The sequence below is a fragment of the Hibiscus syriacus genome, unplaced genomic scaffold (genome assembly GCF_006381635.1).
Source record: "Hibiscus syriacus cultivar Baekdansim isolate YM2019G1 unplaced genomic scaffold, ASM638163v2 tig00116984_pilon, whole genome shotgun sequence".
In the NCBI taxonomy this organism is placed as follows: Eukaryota; Viridiplantae; Streptophyta; class Magnoliopsida; order Malvales; family Malvaceae; genus Hibiscus; species Hibiscus syriacus.
The window spans coordinates 1,560,037-1,580,415 of NW_024063507.1; the positions used below are offsets into that span (position 1 = coordinate 1,560,037).

At 33.9% G+C, this 20,379-nt stretch overlaps 1 long non-coding RNA gene across 1 annotated transcript; it reads left to right on the forward strand.

Annotated features, from left to right (window-relative positions):
* The first annotated feature begins 320 nt into the window (after nt 1-320).
* Nucleotides 321-20,366, forward strand: LOC120193042. The gene is made up of 3 exons (XR_005522821.1): nt 321-331; nt 17,216-17,219; nt 19,971-20,366. It is a non-coding gene; the product is annotated as an uncharacterized LOC120193042 (long non-coding RNA).
* The last annotated feature ends 13 nt before the right edge of the window (nt 20,367-20,379 follow it).

Genomic DNA, 20,379 nt, shown 5'->3' on the forward strand with positions numbered 1-20,379 from the left:
ATTGTTGCTATAGATCGATTAAGGATTGTTTTGAACAAGATAAGAAAATTAGGGATCCAATTGGACATAAATAAAAATTTGTAATGCTATATAAAAATAGGTTAGAGACTGAAATGAATGTAAAATAAATTGTAAGGCTTAAATTATAGAGGAATTGGTAGTTTGTAAATGGTATATTGGCAAAAAAAGGTAAAATTGTACAGTTCTGGATAATCTGTAAATTGGAGGACTTAATTGGAACAATAAAGGCAAAATTTGATATGAAAATACATGGAAAGGATGAAAATAAGAAACAGTAAGAATAGCTAAAACAAATTGATAAGAATTCTAGGTGAAGTAGTTCACCAAAGTGCATCGAATTGCAAGAGTGACAGATTGGTCACTGTAAAATTGTCAAACTTCAATTGTAAAATTGTAATTGTATATAACAAATTAAAATACAAACCATACATGGTTTGAAAAATAATTGAATTATATTTCTAAGTGTATAGATAAATTGAAAATCTGATGAGTAAATTAAAAATTATGATAAGATTTTTACAAGGTGTACAATCTGCCAAAATAGAATCTATTTAGTGTCAAATAGCTAATTGAGATAGAATTTCTATTGTATTGATTATAATAACCTCCCTATGTTGTGTATAAATTGATAGAGTAAGTAATTGAGGAAGTTTCTGAAGGAACTAAGGGAGGATCCACCAAAGATAGACTAAAAGGAATAGTAATTTAAGGCTAACTTGGAGTAATGTGAGCGTAACTATACTGGGTTGGGAATTAGGTCCCAACCACCGTTTATTTTTTTTATATGTTCAATTGTTTACAAAATAAGTATGCTAATAATAAAAATTAATCCATACTAGAACTTTAAATTAAGGTAAAGAGAGATTAATTAAAGGCTATAAGTTATTGAGTGCCATATGAAGTTAATTAGTAAATTGGTTACTGCTTCTTGTCTTGATTTAAATTGAATTAGTTTGTGAATTAATACATGTTATCATGATCTAATTGAATTGATATGTGAATAAATGTATGTTACCATGATCAAATCAAGTTGAATGGTGAATTATGGTATACTACCATGGTCGAATCATATTGAATGCTGAAGTATTGTATGCTGCCATGATTGAATTGAATTGACTGGTAAATTATTGCATGCTACCATGATCGAATCAAGTTGAATGATGAACTATTGTATGCTGCCATGATTGAATTGAATTGAATGGGGAATTATTGCATGCTACCATGATCGAATCAACTTAAATGATGAACTATTGTATGATGCCATGATTGAATTGAATCGAATGGTGAATTATTGAATGCTACCATGATCTACTCAAGTTGAATGATGAACTATTGCATACTTCCAAGACTGAACTTGATTGAATTAAAACATTGAATGAACAAATTGTTTCTTGCTTCCATGATCAAGTTGAAATTTAATGAATAATCTTGATATGGAATAATCCTTGATGGCAATGTTATGAAAAACAAAATAATGATTTCTTGGAAAATAAGATTCAATGTCCTTGGTTAATAGTTTATAAGATATGAGGGCATGACTTAGAGTCTAGAGCTCAATTGTGTATGGGGGACTACAGTCCAACACTACGGTGTTTATTGGCTACAGCCGGAGGGTACGTTATGTGGTCTTTAGCGACAGTAGAAGGGTTTACCAGCACTACGGTATGATTAAAGTGTATTGCGACAGTGGTTAGGACTTGATTATCTAGACCGAACTAGAAACCAAGGCTTAAATTGAATGATAAGATTAAATCGGAAGAATTATAATAATTACATGAATTGCATAGTTCGATTATACATATATATGTACGCATGTGGTGAAATGTTCTTGTTCGAAAATAGGGAAGAATATTATACATATTGAATTGTTTAATCCGAATGCCATATAGATTGCATGAGTACAAATGTGGTGAAAATTGTTCTAGTTCTAATGGAGGAAAGATTGAAATGTATGATTGCTTGGTTAGATTGATTGCTAAATTACATTTATATGATTATGATTTTTTTCTTATTGTTCGAAATTGATGCAAGATTAATTTGGAATGTTTTAAATTGAATGTGAATCTAGTAGATTGTATTGTGACTTATGAAACCAAAATGATAATTGAATGTTAAAGATAAATTAAATTTCGAAGGTCTAATAGAATTAAGTGTTAACTCACTAAGTACTTTATGTACTTATCACTCTTGTTATTTTCTTTCCCATACCATAGGCTCTAGAGTAGTCGAAGCTCCACCTCAATAGTTAATCAACCCAAAGGAAGAATTCAAGTATGGCTTATTTTGTTATCCTTATACTCCTAGTTGGTGGCTTATTTTTTAGTATAATAATTCAAATTTCGTGCATAGGGTAGGTAATTAAGTTGTATATAAAAATGTACCTAAAAACCTAATGAAATAGTATAGTCTATAGAGTTAATGGACCCTAATGTATAATCGTTAATGGCTCTTTTAGAATGTATATAACTTACTAGTATGTCATTTGGTATAATCCATTAAGGGTTTCTTTTGTAATATAAATGATCAGCCTGTTACTTCTCCTGTTGTACCAAATAAGGCTCATATCGACAAGCTGGCCCAACACGTGACATATACTTTCATTGGTGCCAATGAAGATAAACCCGAAGAGGTCTGGTATTGGCCTTATACTACCACCCAAATTCTGAATAAGCAATTGCAATGTTCGGTTGAGCATAAACTCGAGTGTGTTGTGGCCCTGTTGGCAAATGAGGCACTGAGTTGGTGGGAAACCACTGCCCTTACTGCTTCTAATGAATCCATTACTTGGAAGTTCTTTGTAGTAGAGTTTAACATGAAATATATTAGTGAGCAGTATTTGGCTGAACGTAAGAAGCGATTCTTGTACCTTAAATATGGTAGCTGACCCATCAAGCAGTATGTGAGTGACTTCTGCAAATATTGCAAGTACGGGTCAGAATACATCAAGAAGGAAAGCGAAAAATGTTGAATGTTTATCAACGGGCAAAATAACGAGCTAAATCCTGTATTTACTGTCCTAGATATTACCGAATTTCAGAGCTTGGTGAACTGAGCAAACGTTATTGAGGAGAAGATGAAAGCTTCTAAGAAACGCAAGAGTTACAATTCCTAGAAAAATAAACGATCTAGGAATGACGACAAGCCCCATTGGCAGTCCAAAAAATCCAAATACAGCCGGGAAAACTCGTCCAATTGAATTTCTACTCAGAAGAGCAACTATATTTCAAAGACTCATTCAGTTTCTAAGCCTGCAGTTCTGTTGTTTCTGAAGATACTATTTTTTTCTCCATTTTCTATTATTATTTATAATTATTATTATTATTTTATATATTATTATTATTATTATTTTATTTATTATTATTAAAATTATTATTATTACAAACAGGCCAAGTCCGGCCCAACCCAGACGAGCCCAGTTACAAGAGACCAGACCCAAACTTAGATGGCCCAACAGTAACCCTAAACCCATCTAGGATTTGTATCATCACCAGCAGCCGCCTCCACCTCAACCGTTGGATCTGGTAAGATCCAACGGTCCAGAAGCTTCCAGAGGAAACCCTAGGGTATCAAAACCCTAGGGCCACGTCCCAGCCGCCGCTGCTTCCAGAAGACCCCAGTTGTCGCCTCCAGATGTTTTCAGCCACCCCACATCGACGTTCCAGCTGCCGCCGCCCTCAAAGAAGCCTCCAGAAGTGCCACTGAGCCATCCACGTTGCTACCCTATGGTGAGTCACCACCATATTTCGGTGACTCACTGAGGGCCATTCCATTACCCGGTCCGATGAACGTCTCGACAAGGCTATAAAGCCTCGGTTCGCCTGAAAACAGAGGAGGAGAGCAAGAACAGAGAACAAAAAAGGGGGAAAATAGAAAGCAAACCACAAAACAAAAAGAGAAGAGCGAGAGAAACTTACAGGGGAAGACAACACCTCGATCGGAGTCACCACCGGCCTCCAAGCGTCACCAAAAACCTTCGAAAACAGAAGGTATTTTCCTAGATTTGCTCCGATCGGGAGCTATTTAAGAGAAAGGAACACCGAAACCGTCATTAGGACGGTCCGGTGGCCGGCGGTGGGGATTACGGCGGCAGACGGCTGCCGGCCGATGACCGGCTTCCCTCTGGTGAGGGAAGCTAGAGAGAGGCGAGAGAGAATTCTCTTATCTCTCAGTTAGAGAGAGAAGAGAAAGAAGAGAAATGGAAACGCTGGCCCTACGGGCCAGCTGGAAGGGGAGTATATACCCCTTCCCAAACGATGTCGTTTTGGAAAGGGGTATATCTGTAATTTCACTTTTGGCCAAACCCTTTCCGCAACCATCTTAGTTTTGTAACATTCCATTTTAGTCACTGAAATCAAATTCTAAATGTTTTAATTTGGTCTTCTAATTTTGTTTACTTTATAATTTAATCACTAATATATTTATATAAATATTTTAGATAAAATACAGATTTAGTCCTTTAATTTTAATAATTAATATTTTAATCCCGAGTACATATTTTTAATTTATTTTAATCTGATATTCGAATTTAATATAATTTTATTTTAGTCACCAAATTAATAAATGGATAAAATAACATGTTTAATCCCTGTAATTTTAAATAATTAATTACGAATTGGGTATTTAATTCTATTAAGTTATAATTTAGTCACTAATTTCAATTTTTATAAGTTTTATTTATTTTAAATATATAGTTTTAATTTTGTTCATTATATGTTAATTTTATATGTTTACTTTTAATTATTATTACTATTATTATTATTTAGCCATAAATATATATATATTTATAATATTTATTTTATTTATTAAAATCTTATTTAATTACTTTTAACTTATTTTAATATTGTTTTAATATTTATTTATTTTTCAATATTAAGAAAGGGCAGTCTTAAAACAACTGGATGTCCATTTTCTAATATTTTTAAATAAATAAATATCCTATTTTATAAATTATATATTAATTATTTTAATTATTTATTTATTTTTTAATATCGAGGAAAATAGCTATCTTAAGGCACCTAGAAGTCTTTTTCTGATATTTCTAAATAAATAAATATTTTATTTATAAATATATAAATTAATATATATTTTTCATAATTATAATTTTAAAATAATAGGATTATAAATTAAATATATTTTGAATTTTTAATTTCTAATAATAAGAGACAATTTATAATTAAAAAGTACCAATTTTGGGCGTTGTTGGGGTTCTAATCCTTCCCTAAACGTAACCGACCACGAATCCCTTTTTATTATTAAAAGAATGAATTTTTAGTTAAAACGCAGATCAGTTTATCTTTTAATCGATGTTTTCTTAAAAACTCTTTTAAAAGATGGTTTTTTAGGTATTCGACCTACCTAACCCAAAAGGCCGATGTCGACTCCCAAAATATTTTTTTTAAAAAAATCAAAATCATTAATTTATTCACATCACTTTTCCCGCCAAGTAAAAATTCGTGCCCGGACGAAAACCGGTTACGACAGCTTGGCGACTCCGCTGGGGATTGGTTAAACTTTAAAATCAATTATAAATTGTCTCTATTAATTATAAATTAAAAATTCATATATTTAATTTATAATTCTTTCTTTTCAAAATTTTTATATATATACTTATTATTTTCATAATATTTATATGTTATTTAATGCTTTATTTTCAAATATTAAATTTTATTATTTATTTGTTAGAGGTTTGAACATTTCTCCTCACACACAACACTTGCATTGAATAACATAAAGCTCTATAATTGAGTTTGTCCCTTTTAAGTGGGAGTGAAAGCGACGTATTCGTGAGAATTTATTCTCCGTGTCAGACCTAGCAAATAACTTTCGGGGTTCATATGCTCTATGTCTTCATGAGAATTTATTCTCCGTGTCATTCATAGAGAAATATGTCCCCTCGAATTGAACTCGATCCTCTTAAGTCTGTAATGGACTAGGGTTGAGGGTTTGACAGCCCAAGGGGGCATCAACAAGGACAGTTCGAGTACCTTTACTCCTAGAACTGAAAACCTGCATATAATAAACCCTAGAAATTCACCTGATCTAAGATAGTACTGAACCTCTGTTCATAGGTGTACACAAAGGAGAAATGAGTTTTAATTTTTTGTCTTTTAATGAATGCATGCGAACTAGAAATCATGCGGTTAGGTTAAATTTTCCAAACAAAGCATGGAACTAGAAAGCATGAGGTTAGGATTTATACCTTGATAAATAGAATTTTTCTTTCCATTAATTATTCTATTTTTGTTTTCTTATTTTTCCATGCATGTTATATTGTTCTAATTTGTTTATATTTCTTTTGTCTGCATTACATAATCATGACATAATCATGACATAATCATGACATAATCAAAAGGTGATCACTTGAAAGACTGTTCATCAAATTGGAAAGAAATCGTAAATGGACAAAAAGTTTTATGATCAAACAAAATATGATGCGGCCAAGGAAAGACATCCTGAGGAAACTTCGAGGATGGAAGCGAGCAATGCACACAGAGATCCTGTTATATTAATACCAAAAGTATTACACAAAGATCCTGCCAGATTGATACCAAAAGCAGTTTATGGTAAGAACATCAGTCAGGGCATTCAGAGTAATGGAGGTTTTTATGAAGCTCAAGCATGTTATTTGAAGGACTTGAACGACCAAAATAAGAAATTGAGCACAGAAATGAAAACCATGCATGAAGATTTTCAGAAGATCAGTCAAACTTTTCAAAATGCTGGCCTAGGAAGTACCCCAGAAGAGTGGATAACAAGGGTCACCAAGCTGAAAAAGAGCTGCAACATATATGAGGATCTTGTTCAAGAACTTCTTGGACAAAAAGGTTCTCTTACAAGGGAAAATGAGCAACTCCGAGAAATGACACAGAAGATGAAAGAGAATGTCATGGAAGAATTTGCAGTCCAGGCAAGCAATACGGTTCTTAAATAATAGATTTAGCTGATTTTACAAAGAGATAAAGCAGACTGAAGACTCAATTTTTTAGCATGAATGGAAACTAACTGGGCTTTGGAGAAGTTAGAAGTGAAAGATATCCTTATATGTAAAGTTTTGTTTGATGTACCGAAACTTTTGTGTTCAATGAAATCTGTTCTAAGATGATCACTCTTGAGTAAACACCTTTTCATACATGTATTTGCATTTTGCATCTTTGCATTTTTCATTGTGCATTTATACTTTTATATCTATTTTTGTACTATACAATTTGCATTTTTATTGTTACATTCACATATTTACATTTGCATTTGCATTTTGCATATTTGCATTTTTACGTTTGTATTTACATTTTCATGTTTGCATTTGCATCTTTGCATAATTACATTTCATTTTAAACTATCTTTCATGCATTTAATCATGACAACGTGGAATAATTCGTGGAGAATTCCATGACAGAATTTTTGAAATCAAAGTGGAGCTAACTTGGTCTTCCTAAAGAAGGATAATAGCCATGAATGAGATTTTAGCAAGGGTTGGTAGAATTAAGAAATTACAAGAGCAACTTATCAAGACTCAACAAGGAATGACTGATCATGCAAAAAAGTTTCAGGATGATTCAAAAGAGTAAATGACCAAGCTGATGAACCTGATGAATGTTGTGATACATGGAGAGAAACCCTTAGAGGATCTGGTTGTGAAAGATTTGAATAGGATTATGAATAATGTAGATGATACAATGGAAACAAATAACCAAAACTTTGCCAAGGAATGTGGAAATTCGATAAATCTCCAAAAATTGGGTATGACCCCAGAAGATGAGACAAAGATCAAGTTGAAGAGAAACATAGAAGAAATTTCAGTACCATTGAAGAAAGTTAAACAAAGCAAACATCTAGATCGTAAGTCACAAGGTCTTCAAGAAAGGAAAGAAAATAATTGTAATGTGACAGTGATGTCAGGGGAAATTCTACCCAAGTTTCCTTCAGTTTTATGCAGCAGGTTATATCCTGAGTTACTCAAAGCCCATCTTATTGGCCCATGTCAGGCTAAGCCTTTGTTACCTCCTTACCCGAGATGGTATAATGAGAAAGTCTTTTGTGAATATCATGCTGGAATCCGAGGACACTCCATCGAGAATTGTGGTAACTTCAAAAGACAAGTTCAAGACCTTTTGGTTCATAAAATCATAAGAGTGGATGTTAACAGTCAATCCATTTTGATCAAACAACCGGGATTCAAACCCCAAAATGAAATTAACATGGTCAAGGCAAATGAAGATCATACAGAAGAAGATATTGAAAAGGAAAAAGGCAAAATTAAGGAATATGAAGTATGTATGACAGATTCAACTCCTGATACTTCTCTGATACTAAAGAATGAAAAAGAAATGAGAAGAGATGTAATTCGAGATTGGCCCACCAGTTTAAGAATGAATGGGAAAAATGTAACTCTGAAGAAACCTCAAACATATGTATCATATGTTCTGAGGACAAGTGAAGCAATGGGAAATATAAAGAGTCTAGTGAATACTACTCCAATCACAGCTACAAGATGCATTCAGAATCAAAACAAAACTTTCATCACCAAAGGAAGCTGTTATGAATATAAAATTGAGCCCAATTTCCACTCGGGGAAGAAGAAGATGATGATAGAGAATGATCAGGAAGAAGCAAAGATTTGTGCATTTAAGAGTTTATACAAAGAATTTGACACAAAAGATGATCAAGAAATGGGGGGAAAATGAGGACAAAAAAACCTTAGTCCTATTACACACCTAACATTATAATGAGGGATGATAGATAAGCAAGTGGAAGACCACTGTAGTACCTTTCTACTTTCAGCATATTGTTTAAACTTGTTTTTTGTTCCTTTTCTACGCCCTTTGTACAATAAATAAATGTGTGTTGCTTTTATGGTTATGAGCAAGTAATTAAGTTTTAATCTTGAGATTATTGAGTATCAAGTAGATTAAATATTCTTTTAAAGTTTCAAGAGTTATAAATCTTTGGCAACTGGTAAAATTACATCTTCCATATCTCATTCAACGCCAATTACTCGACCCTTACCAAAACCAAATCCTGACACTACATTTATCTGAGACTCTGAAGTAATGTCTCCACCTGTTTTTGAGAGAGATCAACGTGAGCAATAGAATGAATCTGGGATGGTGAAGTTCTAACTTGTCTACCTTAGAGATAAGGAGTGAGTTTCAAACGACTAATAGGGATAGATGCTAGAGTAGGAGAAACAACGTCTATAGTTAATATCGAGAGGTATTAACATAGCAACCTTCCGAGAATACCTAGTAATCTTGTCGGGCAGCTTAGTATGTCATAATAATTCATTCTGGGCTTAAAATAATTGTTGCTAATATAATAGTTTAGCATCATATCTCTGTGGCACGTCTGAATATGTGAGGTTGTTTGCATTATATTTAAACCAATATTTATTTTATTTTGTTTATCAGACTGCATATTTTCTTTGTCTTGACCACACTTTTTTGAGATCATTGAATCTTTATTCTTAGCTCTTTAATATTAGTTCTTAGGTCCATTACTTCGTAGAATTTAGTTGGTGACATTAATCCTAGTTGTGGTGAAAATATATTTCTAATCCAATTTCTGTGGAGACGATACTCACTCACTACTATATTACTTGCATCGATTGTGTATACTTGCATAGATTTTCTTGCCTTAGCATATACATTTACAAGCGATCAGGTACACTCACATCAATGTCCGTCAGAATGATTTGAGCGATCTAAAAGAGATTTAGGGAAAGTGGAAAGCATCTAATAAGTAATTTTTTATCAAATCTATGGGGACATTCGTATCTCTTAGATGTTCCAATTGACTAAAATATATTTAGAGCTCTGGCATAGTTCTGGAACCCCGCCTATAGCTGTTTCACTTTTGGCCGAGTCGACATGACAACTACCATAGAGGAATATCGCGCTTTGATTCCATGTCCAAGATTCCAAGCAGACAAGGTGTACACCAAGCTGCAAAATACTCATTCCTTCAAGAAGAAGTTGTTTTTGATGACCGGAATGAGTGAAGAGTGGGTCCTAAGAGGCATAAAAAAAGGGAGATAGTGAGTGCATTACCTGGACCACTATGAGAGAAGTGAGCGAACATCATCCCAACATTAGAAAGAAAATTGACCTGTTTGCTTTGGGTATTTATGGGCTAGTCATATTCCCAAAGGTTCTGGGCATGTTGATGTATCAGTGGTTAACTTGTTTGAGAGACTAAACAGACATGGGGATCCTGTTTCGGCTAACTTGGAAGAAACCTTTCATTCCCTGAACTCTTACAGATGAGAAGGAGAAGGATACTTCATAGGGTGTGCACAGCTGTTGCTGGTCTAGATCCTCAATCACTTCAAACACGTCAAAAGGCCACCAGTTGAGTCTTCTTAGAAGAATTTCCTTTCTCAAGGGTGGCCTGGGGGTTTCACTGAGGATAAGTGGATGGTTATTTTTAAATACATCCGAGATAGTGATATATTATGGCACGCTTCATGGAATATTTCTTCGGACATACTTTATAGGTGCGGAGAAAGAGATTAGGTTTCGTTGCCAAGCATATGGGATTTTGTAAGGTATGCTCTGTTACTGGTTTTCAAGAAGAATGGATCGAGATAGTTTATTCTGGCAACATGGGATTTATTCAGGTCTAAGTTCGCATTTAGATGGGACCAGTATAAGAATAAAGTAAAAATGTTATCGATGCATAAAAGCATACTCGTAGAGTAAATCTCTTTACCTTTGACTTGAGGTTCTCATGAGAGTACTAGAAATGGAGAAGCAACAGAGTTAATTATAATATCTCGATGGTTAACCCTTAAAATACTCAACCTATGGAAGAACATCTTAGAGTGGTACCATCTCTGCTAGAACAAGCCATACTTGATTTTGAGGCTGAGAGGAAACAGTGGAAGGAGACGTTATAAAGATTGGAGGATGAGTCATACTAGAGAAGCTTAGTTATTGATATCTAAAAGGTTCAAGCTGAATGGATCGAAAAAGTAGACAATCAGCTCAGATTGGACTTTGATGACCTCCAATTTTCTTACCAACGAATGGTAAAAACTCAGGTGGCCACTAGCTCAAGTAAGTCTCCGGCTAAATGGAGACAGGAGGTGGCGAGTTTAAAAACAGATGTTGGGGAAAATAGTGAATAACTTAAGTAGAGTAGACATCGGGCAAAGCTACTTTTAAAATAAAATAGTGCATTAGAGCAATAGCTACAAGGGAGGTAGGCCTAGAATGAGAAATTGAAAGGCCAAATCTTGAATTTAGAGACAATTTTGTGACAGTACCAAAATTGAGAAAGCAGTTCAAATTGTGCGGAAGTCGAAAACATGAAGAAACGTGTGAATGAACTTGAAGCTATGGTTCAAAATTTTTAGAGAATGGAAAATGTGTTGCTGATAGTCTCCTATAAAAGAGTTATACAGTGGAGCCATCGTTGGGAATAGACTCAGTGGAGGGTTAAGCAAAGGATGACATCATCGCGAGCTACCTGCAGCATGCTCAACGAGTGGCTCAGCACTTGGTTGACTTATCACATGAAGTTGATGCTATAAGAGAAAGGTTGGAGTCCGAGACTGGAGAAGCTCAGAGGATTTTAGATTTATTGGGGCACATACAACAATTAAGAGAGATAGCTCAGATTTATCTATGATATGTTGAAGCCTTGTAACCGAACTTTATTTCTAATATAAAAAGTTATTCTAATGAATCATTCCATAATCATCACCATGCATTGTATTTACATTGCATTTACATGACATTTACTTTTTGCATTGCATTTTAATCATTAATAGTCATATTTTTCACATTCATTAATAAAAGGATATTGTGGAAGTGTTTCTGAAAGCCAATTAAAGTTATTGGGGGATGCTTCTAGAAAGATCGAAAATGATGAATGAAGTATTAACACGTGTTAGTAGGATCGAGAGAATCCATGAGCAATTCGTAAAGACAACAAGAAATGATTGATGAAACAAGAAAGTTCCAAGTTGAATCCAGGGAACAAATGTCCAAGTTGATGAGAATGATGATTACAATAATATATGGGGAGAAATCGTTAGAGGACCTTTTTATGTAAGAAAAGATTAAGACTTCGAGTGAAAATCTTAATGTTTGTAGTGCAGCCAATGCAGTGACAGAAAATGACAAAGAACATGTTGGGGAATGTGGTAATCCAAGTGAACTCCAAAAATACACGATTCCAGAAAATGTGAAAGAGATCATGCTGGGAAAAGTAAAAAATTGAGGGTGAAACTTCTAATACAAAAGTTGAGCCTGACTCAAAGAAAATAGGCATAGAGGAAGTTCAAATGCCAGTAAACAAGGCTAAAAAGAATAAAAAGAAAAAGAAGAGGAAACATTTTATTCTGATTCTAAGCTCATATTCAGACTTGTTACCCTTTATCTTTGAAAGTGGCCTCCTAACACCTATTCCTCCAAGGCCTAACACTTATTTATGTCCAGATTAGCTAGGTGTAAAGAATTCAAACGGCTATCATTTTGGAGATTTTAGCCACTCTACGGAAAGTTATGTGGTCATGAGATTAAAATCTCAAAACCTCATCACGGAAGGTTGTTATGCTTTAAAGATGGAAAACCTAAGCACCTCAAAAGCTAAAATCTTGTCGATAAAGTGAGATTTGAAAACCAATGTATCTTCCAATATATTAGATAAAAGTTAAACCTTAAAAACGAATATCTTGATGATTGGTCATAAGGTCTTCAAGATGGTCATAATAATGGCAAGGAGAAAGTGATGTCAAAAAAGCTTCTACTCAATTTTCCTTCATTTTTGTACAGCAAGTTATATCTCAAGTTTCTCAAAGCCCAATTAATTACTCTATGTCTAGCTAAGCTTCTGCTGCCCCCTTATCTAAGTTGGTATAATGAGAAAGTTTCCTGTGAATATAACGCCGGAGCCCGAGGACACTCCATCAAGAATTGTGGTAACTTCAAATGACAAGTCTAAGACCTTTTGGATCATGGAATTATAGAGGTGGATGTTAACAATCAGTTAGTTTTGGTCAGACAGTTGGGAATCAGATCCCATAATGGAGTAAGTGAGGTCGAAACAAATGATGTGTATACTGAAGAGGACGTGAAGAAATAAAAGAGCATAATCAAGGAAAGCGAGGTATGTGAGGCAGAGTTAAAGGATTCAACTTTTGAGAATTATCTGACGCTAAAAAAGAGAAAGAGGTGGGAAATGATGAGAAAAAAGTTAAAGGAGAGCTAATTCGAGACTGAATGCAAAACATGACTTGGAAAAATACGACCCTCAAGGTTTTTCAAGTGCCCATTTCTAACTTGTTATCCCCTTTAATCAAGAGTAAACACCTCACTCCAAGGCCTTTGAGCATGAAGACTAGCTCATTTACTTATGGCTATGACCCGAATAGTGCTTGTGATTTTCGTCTGGGGGCATTGGGCAATCACACTACAAGTGCATACAATTGATGGGAGAGATAGAAAAACTTGTTAATAAAGGAGTCCTGACAAAAGAAATGATCGAGAGATAGGGAGTAAGTGAGGGTAAAGACCCTAATATAATTGGAACCCACCATTCTAGGAGAAATAGGACATTCTGGCTGAACAAGTGAAGGTTGTGCTCCACCATAGTCACACTTTATGTTTTCAACATCTTGTTTGATATGTTTTTTGTATTTTCACAGCTTTCTTTTTGTAAGGATATTTAAATGAATATATGCTACTTTAAAAATAATGAACATTGAACCAAATTTGTAATCTTGAAATTCTTTGAATATCAACTAAACTAAAATCTCTTTAAACGATTAGAGTTATGGATCTTTGACAAAATGACAAGATTAAAAACTGATAAAACAAGGACCATTGACCTTATCCCAGAAGATACACTCGAATATCATACCCTTCTCTTGCAAGGACCAAGCTAGCATTCTCTCCACATTAAGGGACAATTAAGGGCTTGGAATTCATGTACGCAAGGATGTGGACAAATTGTTTCATCTTGTACATGAGATTGCAAAGTTGATTGGTTTCTACTTTTGTTAATGACATTCAATGATGATCATAATCTTCACATATGGAATAGTCGAGTAGGAGAATCTAGTTTAGGTCAGTTGCTTGGAAATTGAACTCTAAGGATGAGATTTTCTAACTTTCAACAACACCTGGACTATAACAGATTCTTCTTGACAAGCTTAAGAAATTAAATCTCTATACCCAAAATGTAATTATATATGTATACAATAAAGCTTGAGCTATCCCTCTAGAGCAATTGGTTAAATGTCCCGGCTTTATGGATAGATTCAGCTAATCCGATAAAGCTGAATTCAGTTAGCCAAACAATGGTCAATTAGATCGAATTTACTAAATAAGGAGTTTCAGTAAAAATGGACTAAGGGAGTTAAGGAACACCTATTATAGTTAATTTCACACGATCACTCAGGAATTTCCTTTTTATATGGATATCTCTGCACTGCCTTTGTTAGAGGATTCTACAAAGCTTGAACAAATGAAAGATTTCAGAGAATTGGCTTTGTTAGAGTATTCTAAAAGATTTAGCAATTAATTATGCTTGTTGCGACATTTTGTTTCATCCAATTAAATACCAAGCCAGAAATAAGGGTATGTATAACATTCTAAAGAGAATGGACAAGAAGAAAGAATTGATGGATGAAACCGTAGAAAATAGGAAGGCAACTTGAAACAACCCATCAATTTTGACACTTGTCAAAGAGCTATAACTTTAAAAATATTAAAGCGTTGTTGATTCTTTTGATATTCTATGAGCTCATGTTTATGATTTGATTCGATTGTGAGCCTTAATTAAGGGGAAAATTTTTTTAAAAAAATCTTCCATTATTTGATTACTAAAATAAAATAAAAGAGAAAAAGAACAGTCTCAAATGTGAAAGGTTCTCAAAGAAGATGAGGCTCATTCTACCTCTATTCGAGAAAAAGAATAAGTGATGCCAGAATAATGAAGCATTCCACAATCTTAAAAGCAAATGGTCCGAGAGATCAGAATAACTTGAGGATAGAACTTGTAACACTTTCTCGTAATGTTGTTAGTAATCCATCGAGAAATAGATGATTGCCTTATTAAAAAGGGAACATATCCTGGCTCATGGCATAATGCAAGAATGAGAACAGTCAATGATGAAATTTTAGCACTCAAATAGGGATGGGTCATGAAAATACCCACTTTGGAGCATGACTAGAAACCCAAATCATGTTGAGATAACAAGGTTCAGGCCAAGAAGACATTGTAAAACAAACTAGTTGAGTATCAATTAACTATAGAGTTCCAAAAAACAGCAACTCTAAAAGCGTATTTGAGCCAATAACAGAAAGAGGCGTCAAGATCATATTATTGACCGCAGTAAGAATTCGAGAGAGAAAACATTTCCTCCAAAATAAAGACAGAAAACAAAGACCACAAGATGATTGGGAAGATCTTCAGAAGTTGCAAGCTTAAAATTATGAGTTTCTACACCGATATATGAGTAAACCCTAGAGAAGAGTGATCAAGAGAAAAAGGCATGGTTCCCTACTTAGGAGTCAAAGAAAATTGAATCAACATTTATGCATACACGAGAACGTTATTGCATAAAAGAAAATACATTATATTGCATTCGTATTTCACACATAAACGTATGGTTTTTACAAATCTTTCAATGAAAAGAGAAGATTCATGATACTAAAATCTCAATAAGTGGAAGCTAGAATTCAAACCTAAAATACAGGGAATTAGGTTTAAGGAGGCAGTACATGAAAATAGGGTGGGCCAATCCATAGAGGAAGTATTACTTTGAAGTGGGGCATGTTCCTCGACCATTAAGTCGTTTTATAAGTTAAAAAATGAGAAAGGTTTATCATTTAAATCTAAAATGGAAATTGTTGAAAAGTATTAAAAGTTTCTTACCTAGTAAACTATTTCCAAAATTGGTAAGTCCTTTGGACCATCATTAAGTATTTTGAGTATGATACTTAAATCCTTCGAGTCATCTGTAAATCTTTTCGAGCAAGATGATAAACCCTTCGGGCCATCCACAAGACCTTTGGGAAGGATGTTTTCACATGTCTCTCGAAAATGAGAAAGGTTTCTCATTTAAATCTGAAAATTGAAATTTTTGAAAAGTAAGAAATTTCTTACCTAGTAAACTATTTCCAAAGTTGGTAAGCCTTCGGGCCATCAGTAAGTCTTTCTAGCATGATGCTTAAATCCTTTGGGTCTTCTGTAAGTCTTTTAAGCAATATGATAAGTCTTTTGGGCCATCCGTAAGACCTTTGGGCAGGAGGTTTCTACATGTCTCTCGAAAAATGAGAAAGGTTTCTCATTGAAATCTGAAAAGTAAGAAAAGTTTCTTACCTAGTAAACTATTTCCAAAATTTATAAGTCCTTCGGGCCATCAGTAAATCTTTCGAGCATGATACTTAAATCCTTCGGGTCATCTGTAAGTCTTTCGAGCAAGATGATAAGTCTTTGGGTCATCCATAAAACCTTCGGGCAGGAGTTTTCGCATGATTTTTCAAAAAATAAGAAACAATTTCCAAAGTTTCTCATTTAAATTTTTTTTTTAAATGAAATTTTTGAAAAAGTAACCGATTCAGAGTCCAAAAAAAGTGAGAGATTCAACTGACACTCAAGTCGTGACAGACTCCCATATTCAGTGGTTGCGAGACAAGTTTCCACAAGAAAAATCGGTTTTCAAAGATTATCTTGAAGTCCAAATCTTCATGTATGAGTTTTCAAATTTGCAAACACATACTAACAAGTGGTAATGTTTAATTTGCAGATTTGATATTCTCGAAGACAAGTCCGTCTCGATTCAATCTTCCTTGAGTAACAGTGAAATGAATCAACATCCCCATATCTGATTTTCCCTCAAGAAGAAGTGGAACAGATCCCTCTCTTTTAAGATTTGATATTCTCTTAGTAGCAGTGGAACAAGTCTGCCTCGATTCAATCTTCCCTGAAAAGCAGTGGATTGAATCAATGACCCCGGATATGATTTTCCCTCCAAGAAGCGGAACAGATCCCTCATCATATTCCAAAGCATGAAGTTGACTTGACGAAAACTCTTTGTCTCTTCGTCTTTGCCCTATTCTTGTTGACACAAGAATGGGCAAAGAGGGGCAGCTCTCGATAGCGGTTTTCGTCCTGACGTTTTATTATTATTATAATTAATTAGTTAATACTTTATTTTATTTAACATATCCAAATACAACAGCCCAAGTTGGGTCCCAATTACAAAGGGTCATCTGACCCAAACACGAAGCCCAACAGCTAACCCAACCTATCAGACCCGGAGCCCAGTAACCTACCTAGGTGAGACCCAAATCTGCTAGGGTTTCATCCTTAACATCTCAGCCGCCCTTCACCCTCAGCCATTAGATATGGAATGATCCAACGGTCCATATCGAGTCTCAACTACTCGTTTCACCCACTCTCCGGCCACCGACGCCTCTAGCAGTCCAAAGTCTTGCCATGTCAGAAACAAGTCAGCAATCAACCCCAACTAAATCCACATGCAATGACATTTTCTGTAATCATTTCATAGAAAAAAAATCAGCAAAATTCGTAAACTCGGGCTTATAAAACCCGAAACAAAAATGTAATAAGGGTTTTTCCTCTAAGTTTTCAGTTTCGAATAAAAGAAAAATGGAAACTTTAAAGGTATAATTTTTGTGTGTTTCTTTTTGTGTTTGAAAACAAAGCAAAAAAAAAGCCAAGCATTTCTGAAGTAGAAAGGAAACAAAAGAAAGGAAACAAAAGAGAAAGGGTTGATTCATACCTTAGTTAAGGGAGTCGATGGAGGGGAGTCGGTTCGTCTTCGTTGGTGGTCGGAGTGTGGAAACTGAAAGTTTGGGGGCTCATTTTTTGGTGTTTCGGGTAGTTTTAGCCTGAGGTAGGGGTATAGGGTTGTAGATCTAAACAACGACAGGGAGCGAGTTGTGGCGGCCGACAGTGGGCAGGTCGAGGGAAAAAGAGAGAGGAATTTTTTTAGAATCGGTTTAAAATGAAAAAAACAAATAAGTTTTATTATAGAGGAAATTTCGGAGCAAATTGCGTTTAGGTCTCCCGAACTTAGTCACATTTTGCAAAGTAACCATTGAAAGGGATAATTTTCATAATTTGCCCATTTATGTTTATGCTTTGCAATTTTTTTGTTTAATTTCTGTTTAGTCCCCCGACTTTTAGCACGTTTTGCATGTTAGTCACCTGTAGGAAATATTTTTCTAATTTACCCATTTTTATGTCTGTTATATATATTTTTTTGTTTAATTTCCGTTTAGTCTCTGCATGTTTGGCGTGTTTTTATAGTTTAGTCATGTGTAGATTAGGGACTGATTTTGTAATATCCCCTTTTTATTTCGAATGTATATTTTAGGCTAAAAAATGGAAAATTATTAAATAGCCCCTATAGTTTATGTATGGGTATATTTTGAACCTGAATGTGTTTTTATTATTTTAATTTTTCCATGCAATTTTAATTTACTGTAATTTAGTCTCCACGTTTTATTTTTTTTTTCTTCGCAATTTTCACTTAATATTGAAAATGCTCATTTTAGCCACTTGTATACTTTATTTGTTTTAATTTTGGCATGATGGTTTGATTGTTTATGTTTTAGTCCCATTTTTATTTTATTTAATTTTTACATGTTACTTCATTTAGTCCTAATTAATTTTTGCATGATACCCTCCTAAGCATCACTTGACTTGAATCGAAATAAATTGACTAAGGGTATATTTGATAATTTTAATATTGTCGTAAAGTGATTGTCTTAACGTATAAGAAAGTACTTTCGATAATTTTAAAATGAAAGTTTATCCCATTTAGTGACACTAATTAAATCGAATTCATTTTAAAATTCTGAGATCGAGAAAAAGATCATGTTCTTCTAATTAAATTCATAGAGAAAAGACTGTTAGATCGAATCTAAGGTCTCGTCTCAAGATATTTGAATAATTGAACATCCTTATTCTCATTAAATATTGGTAAATAAATAAATAATTATACTTGCTTGATATAGGCTTTTTTTAATTCACTTATTTTTGCATGTGTTTTCCCTATAGGTTTTCTAAATAAAAACATTCAAACCGATATTGAGAAAGTAAATCTTTTCATTTCGGTTGGAGTAATAATGATTGCTTTAAGGCATGAGAGGTTATTTATTCTCGATTGGAAATAATTTGATATTGATGTTTCTCTCGAATTAATATCGATTTTTAAGATGGAATAGTGATATCTCTTTATTTCGATTCGAGCAATAAATGGATGCTTTAAGGTATGAGATGTCATTTATTCTCGATTGTAAATCATTAGTTATCATCGTTTTTACTTGAATCGATATTGAATTTTAAGACGAAATAGTAATATCTTTTTATTTCAATTGGATAATAAATTACTGTTTAATACACAAAAGATCATTTATTCTTGATTGGAAATAAGTAGATATTATCGTTTTCATTCTTAAAATTATGTGTGTTTATTTTGAATTAATAGTGAACTTTATAATGAAATTTTAATATTTCTTTATTTCGATTGGAGTAAGAATTGATTGCTTCAATGTATGAGAGATCGATTATTCTCGATAGGAAAAAATTAATATTATTATGTTTTCATCCAAAAATTCAAAGAACATTGTTTTTTAGGGGATCTTAAATTACATTAGACTCGAACTCGTAAATTTCATTACAAAGATAATTAATTAATCGACTAGGTACCGATTTAGGACATTGTGATGATGTTAATCCTCCTCATACGTAACTGACTCCCGAACTCGAATTTTGGTCATGCAGACCGCAAGTTTATTGTTTTAATTAAAATTAATATTTTATTAAAATGACAAATAAATTTTTGGGTGCCCAATCACACCCTAATCAAGGATTAGTGGTGACTCCTCAAACCACGTTTTATCATTAATCAGTCATCAAAAATTATTCGAACGAGACCTCATTTTCCCCTTTGGAAGAAACCGTTTGGACAGAAAGGGTGGTTGTATACTAGGAAGAAATTTGTGTTGATGGTTTATCCCTTGGCCATGATGGTCTAGATCGGAATAGGAAGAGGGATTGGTCAGTTCTTCCTGCTTCGATCCTGAACACTTCCCAGCTTTCAAGTGCTTGTTTTGTAACACTTGCTGTACATGTGTGCCATACAAGACGAATCTGGGTTTTTCAGTATACATTTTCACTAGCTTCAACTGCTTTCTGACATGGAACAAGCTTTAATTGCCTTAAGATGGTATTGAGGATACGGGATTCATAAGGTTTATATGCAAGATCGCTCCAAGGTGTATAAAATACTAAAAAAGAACTGTGGTTGAAGAAATTATTGTGTAAAGATAGAGATGGAAATTGTAGACTGAGGTGGATTCGTAGAATTTTGGGCTCATT